Consider the following 6,672-nt stretch of genomic DNA (forward strand, 5'->3'; position numbering starts at 1 on the left):
TGGGTATTGATGAAGGACCCTTGACATTCTAAAAGCCACAGATTCATAAATCACTGAGTTTGAAAGAGGCTTTGGTGCTTGTCGCCTGAAATAAGGGTGTCGTTCATTTAGGATTTATGGCTCTGGGGAAGACGATTTATCTAAATGGCTACAGAGAACATTAATGGGAGACTTTAGTCTTTCTGATCCACAGAGCTGGGAGCTTTCCGTGGGGACCTAGGAGTATCAGGTTTAAATGAACCTTCAGAAAAAAAATCTATGGGTGCGGTAATCACTAAACAATCATTTGGTTGGAACATTAGTGTCTGCATACACGAGGATGAGATAATGAATTATCTCTAAAGGCAAAGCAAGATGTTTATTATAGGGTTTCATGGCAGAGTGTGGGGATTTGAAGTTTTAAAAAGATTAAAAATGAGCATTTTTATTACTACGAAAGTGCATGTGCACTGAATAAAACCTGGTAAATATAGAAAAGTCTAAAGAAAAAATTATATCCCGCCATTCCCACACTGCAGTGCTAATCATGGTAGATATGCTTGGTGTCTTTCCTTTCAGTGTTTTCTCTTGTGTGAGTATGTGTACACAACACACATGCACACATGTATGTACACATACTTGATTTTATGTCATCTGAATAGATATAATTTTAAAATTAAGAACTTCTGTACTATTGACTGGCATTCTGCTTCTTTACTTGACATTACGCGCTCTCATTCTTTGAAAGTTTGTTTTGTAGAAGCAACATAACATTTAGTCCTATGTCCATACTGAAATGCATTCAACGAGTCCCCTATTCTTGGACATCTGGTTGTTTCTGGCTTTCACGGCATTTCTGAAATTTTCTCTAGAAGTGAGATTCCAGGATGAAAAAATATCTAGTTTTTCCCAAGGCCCTGGACAAAAGTTGCCTCTCTCGTGTTCTGTCACTCCACGTTCTCGTTTCTTCTGCAGTGGGCCATGTGTGAGCTCTGGGCCCTTGGCCTGGTTTTTTAATCCCTCCTCCAAGGATGGCTTGCTGCAGGCATCATCCACCCCCATTCGTCCCCAGCTCCCTAATTCCTAATTTGGTTGTTTGTCTTTGTGTTTACTCACTCCCACACCTTTCCTGCAAATCTGTTGACTCAGTGTTCCCTGTGCATACACTGGTACATTGCCTTTGCCACCCGCACTCCCATCCCCCTTGTCTCCCCCTCCACACACCCCACCCACCCTCAGGATCTAGCTGAACTCTCTCCTCCCCCACCCAGCCCTCCTGGACCACTCTATCCCTAGGCTACTCTCCTGAACTGTCCCATAATTTATTGTCTTCACACCACTCCTGCGACTATTAATCACCACTTACCAGCTCTATGACCTTCAGTAATCCCAGAAGCTTGTCGTGAGAATTTAATGAGATCAAGCCTATAAAATAAATACCTATCACAGAGTGGGGCACACATCGCAGCTGAGCAATAAATGGAAGCTGTTATTATTATTATGGCCAGTTTGCTTGGTGACATTTCTTCTGTTTCATGTTGCATACACCCTCCTCCCGTGCTATTTAACTGTGTGTGACCTGGATTCCAAAGCCACTCCCAGGCACCTAGAATAGGGTCCTTTCAGAAGAATCTTTCCGGGAACTTTGCTGCTTATGACCAGGTCATCAGGTCATCCAAGTCTCTCTCCCTTGCTTTCCCCAAATAGTTCAGCTTCTTAGATGGCCTTGGAACACCAAATTTTGAATGTTTCTGCCTCTCGAATGACCCACCTAGGCTGCTGATCACAGAGCAAAATTCAGCAGGAGGCAGAGGCTCAGTCAAGGCCACATTTATATTTACAGTTTGGTTGAGGGGTAGGAAAGGACCATGCAGGTGCATCAGAGTTTCTGAGTTGGAAAATGGCATAGAGGTCCATTGTTCCTTGTACCCATTTCCTGGATATGAGATTCCCTAGCGCTGTGTCTGGGTTGGTGGCTTGGAGACCTGGGCTCTGGCTCTTCTCTGTCTGATGTTTTGTGCCCTGGACAAGTTGCTACCCTCTTTGTTGGTTTTTAGCTTCCTCATCTCGAAAATGAGAGGGTTGGGCTAGATAATATCGGAAGGGCTTTCCAACTAAATTTAATGATTCTGTGAAACAGAGAGGTTAAGAAACTTTCCTTAAAATGTGGAGAACAAAGACAAGAATAAAAATATGACTTCTACCCCAGAACATTGTCAATCCGCCAGTCTATCTTGCCAACCAGAGGCATTCATCTAGCACCATATGTTAGGCACCTGGAAGGATCACAAACAGGTATAAGTCAGGGGTCCTGTTCTCCCAGAGCTCACAGTCCAGCTGGGATCACAGAAGCAAAGGGAATTACAAACCTGCTGGGTTGTCCCCCAAAAACGATGCCCAGGGTTCAGTCAGGCCATTAACAGAACTCCCAATTTTAACTGGATATACAGTGACAGAGTAAAGTTCAATGTCTTGAGCTTTGTTGCAGCTGTGTGTGGCCAAGTGATTGAGTTCTAGACAGTGGGACATGATAAGAATTGTTCTGGGCAACCCCTAGCTCATTGCTCTTTTAACTCATTTTCCCTTTTCCCACTGGTAGGGATAGAGGCACAGTGATGAGCCATTTGGGCCCACTTGAAAGAAGACACTATTCTAGAGATGAGGGCAAAGATAGCAGGAGCCTGTGTCCATGGTGCCCTGGGGCCAGCACAGGACCAATTCTCCTTGCACTGTTAAGAAAGGCAGATGTAGGAGTTCCTGGGTGGCTCAGTGGGTTAAGCCTTTGCCTTCAGCTCAGGTCATGATCTCAGGGTCCTGGGATTGAGCCCCGCATTGAGCTCTCTGCTCGGCAGGTAGTCTGCTTCCCCCTCTCTCTCTGCCTGCCTCTCTGCCCACTTGTGACCTCTCTGTCTCTGTCAAATAAATAAATAAAATCTAAAAAAAAAAAAAAAGAAAAAGAAAAAAAGAAAGGCAGATATATATATTTCTGAGTGTTAAATGAGGGAAAAATATTATTCTGGGTCTCTGTTACAGTTTTAAAATGTACATTTTAACTAATATGTATAACAGTTGAAGGTCAGAGGTATTCATGGAATACAGGTGAGTGGGCCATTCCTGGAAACTGGTAGTCAAGGTCCTCAGAGAGGTGACAGAATGTGAGCTGAGTTACAGGAATGATGGGCAGAAACAGAGAAGAGCCCATTTGAGTGAAGTCTATGATGCTGACCCACATCGCAGTCACAGGATTAAGGTGGTAATTGAGAAAGGGACTAAAAGGGACGGTTCGTGTAAGACCACGGTTTCCAAACAAACTGGTCATCATCATCACCTGGGAGGTTTAGAGACAGATTCCTGGATCCCAGCACCAAATATGATTACAGTAAAGTAGGGATGGGATCCCAGAATCTGTCTTTTAAAGCTTCCAGGTGATTCTAATGGTGGAAAGCCTTGTGTCTGTACCAAGAAGCAGTTAGAATGAGACCAGAACATGGAAGGTCTTAAACGCCAGCCTTAGAGTCCACTGTGCTCCCCAGACTGCACCGGGCACCCCCTAAACTTCTTAGATTGGGCTTTGAAAAACTAATTGTCAGGGAAGAGGAATTCTAAGAGAAAGCCTACACGGTATCCTAGAAATAAATCAGACCTGGGCTCTCATTCTGGCTCTAGCCCTTGCCAAGTTCGTAACCCGAAGCATGAGTCTCAATTTCTTTATCAGGAAAAATAGAGACAGTGAGCGTTGCTGTGGCGATGAGCTGGGAAAGTGTATGCACAAACACCTAGCTCAGCGTAAACGCCCAGTAACATCACCAAAATGTTAGTTGCCAACCAGGCACCAGGCTGTGCATGAGGTAGAGAGCAGGATGATTCTGGGGGGATGAAGTGGGGATGGTGATCTAGAGACCAGGAGTACACTCTTGCCTCTGACATCCAATCCCCTCGGACCTTGGGACCTTGAGACATTGGCGCTCTGCCAGAAGTGGTCTGTGCCATCATGAGTCACCAGCCCCTGGATCAATAATTCAACCTTGTTATTATTTAGCACTCTGTGGTCACTGTTGGAGACCCGCCAAGGTCAGGCATGGCCTCTGTGACACCAAAGGGCTCTTGTGGGCATCCCTGCAAGCTCAGCCTTCAGTCGTGATTTCCATTAGTTCAGGATGGCGGAGAAAGGGCACATTCTGGAAGCTCCCAGGGTTCTGCTTTGCGACTCGGTGAAAATAAAAGGGCTTAATTATTTTGGGCTAAAGCGCGCAGGCATTTGACATTTTGAAAAATGGTTTTGTGACATTTCTTTGATAGGTCTGGACCAAAGGCAGCTGCTTACTCTTTAGGGAGGTGACAGAAAAGGAGAAGGGGAGAGAGCAAGGGGGGGGGATCTCAGTATTTTAACAATACTACCTTATATTTACAGAGGGTTTTATACTTTGTAAGGTGGCTTTTCACTCATTACCAAATTATCTTGTTTGTACAGTTACTCAGCAAGGGAGAGTAGGGGGTGAGGAAATACTGCCATTCACTAACCGGATGAGCCTTGGTAAATTAACTTCTCTGGCCTCAGTTTCCTCTCCTTTGGGATGGGATGTCCTCTGCTGTGCAGGCTAGTGGTGACAAAGAACTGAAAAAACCACACTGTCAAGGTCCCCAGCATAGGTGCTGGCACGGAGTTTCCATAGTCTCCCATTATGTACATAGGAAAACTGAGGAGAGAGAAATAAAGGGATAGAGAAGAACCAGTGTCTGGCTCATGCCTGGTCTAGGGATCATTCTTACTACAGCATATAGACTCTCAGAAAAGGCCGTTACACAAAATAAAACAAAACCCTGTTTTTCTTATTTCCCCCTAAGTTCCATCCTTGGAGAAGATTCTAAAATGAAATGGCATTGTGGGACTCCTAATACACAGCAGGAGAGGCGGATGGAAGGAGAGGTCCTTACTGGGACGACAACAGCCAAGCAGATGGGTGAGGGGAGAAGGAAGCTCATGGAGAGTGTGGCTTCAGGCAGGGTGTGTTCTCTGCCAAGCTGAGAGTGAAACCAGCTGGCAAAGGCACAGATGAACAGCATCCAGGGCTGGAGGAAGTGCCCATGCAAGGTTGGGAGGACCTGCCCCAGCAAAGCAGCTCTAAAACATGGCTGGAAAAGATCGAGACAGATTGAATGAAATGAACGAGACGAAATCCATAAGAACGGAAGCCAGGGTCAGGCATGGAGTTTGAAAACCCAATAGCACAAAATACTGAATGAAAAAAACCTAACTCAAAAGCAGAAGATGCCGCAGGGAAATACAAATCAGAACCACAATGAGATACCACCTCACACCAGTCAGAATGGCTAAAATTAACAAGTCAGGAAATGACAGATGCCTGGCGAGGATGCGGAGAAAGGGGAACCCTCCTACACTGTTGGTGGGAATGCAAGCTGGTGCAACCACTCTGGAAAACAGCATGGAGGTTCCCCAAAAAGTTGAAAATAAAGCTACCCTATGACCCAGCAATTGCACTACTGGGTATTTACAAATGTAGTGATCCAAACGGACACGTGCACCCGAATGTTTATAGCAGCAACGTCCACAATAGCCAAACTCTGGAAAGTACCTAGATGTCCATCAACAGATGAATAGATAAAGAAGATGTGGGATATATATTACAATGGAATACTATGCAGCCATCAAAAGAAATGGAATCTTGCCATTTGCGATGACATGGATGGAACTAGAGAGTATTATGCTGAGTGAAATAAGTCAATCAGAGAAAGACAATCATCATATGATCTCCCTGATATGAGGAAGTTGAGAGGCAATGAGGGGGGTTTGGGGGTAGAAAAGGAATAAATGAAACAAGATGGGACCGGGAGAGAGACAAACCATAAGAGACTCAAACTCACAAACAAACTGAGGGTTGCTGGGGGATGGGGTAGGGAGAGGGTGGTTGGGTTATGGACATTGGGGAGGGTATGTGCTATGGTGAGTGCTGTGAAGTATGTAAACCTGGCGATGTACAGACCTGTACCCCTGGGGCTAATAATACATTATATGTTAATTAAAAATTAAAAATTAAAAAAATAAAAAAACAGAAGATGCCCAAATGACAGCCGATCAGGAGTCAGTCGGTTACAGTAGAAAGAGTAGCAGATCAGGAGGGGGGGGTCCCCTCACTCTGCCCCGACTCTACACAAGCTGGGAGTCCCTTGACCTCTCTGGGCATCAGTTTCCTGTAAAATTAGTGGTTTGGACTACTTGATAATCCTTGTGGTTTATTGTAACCTTCACATACCATTCTATCTTGTATTTTGTGTGCCTAGATGATTTGGTAGTTTTAGTTGGCCATAAATTCAGTAAGAGGTAATAGTACACAAAAACGTGGTTAATGTGAACTTAAGGTGTCTGAGCAGGTGTGTCGTGGTCATTTGAGATAAGACAGGAGCCCAGCCGACCTCAACGGCTGGACAGACCTCTTTGTAGCAGGCAGCTTTGGGAAAAAAGGCACATTTTGAGAAGTCTATAGGAAAGTTAGAGTCTGTCCAGAGAAAGTTTGGGAAGATCATGAGAGGCCATATTTGAATTTGGAGAAGGTGAGAAACTGGAACTACTTACCCTGAAGAAGAAAATCCTGGAAAGGAACATCAGAGCTATAATCTCAATAGCGAACAGACTGCAGCTCCAAAGACGCATCAGGATTATCCTGAGCTCGCTAA

The sequence above is a fragment of the Neovison vison genome, chromosome 13, assembly GCF_020171115.1.
Source record: "Neovison vison isolate M4711 chromosome 13, ASM_NN_V1, whole genome shotgun sequence".
NCBI classification, from domain to species: Eukaryota; Metazoa; Chordata; class Mammalia; order Carnivora; family Mustelidae; genus Neogale; species Neogale vison.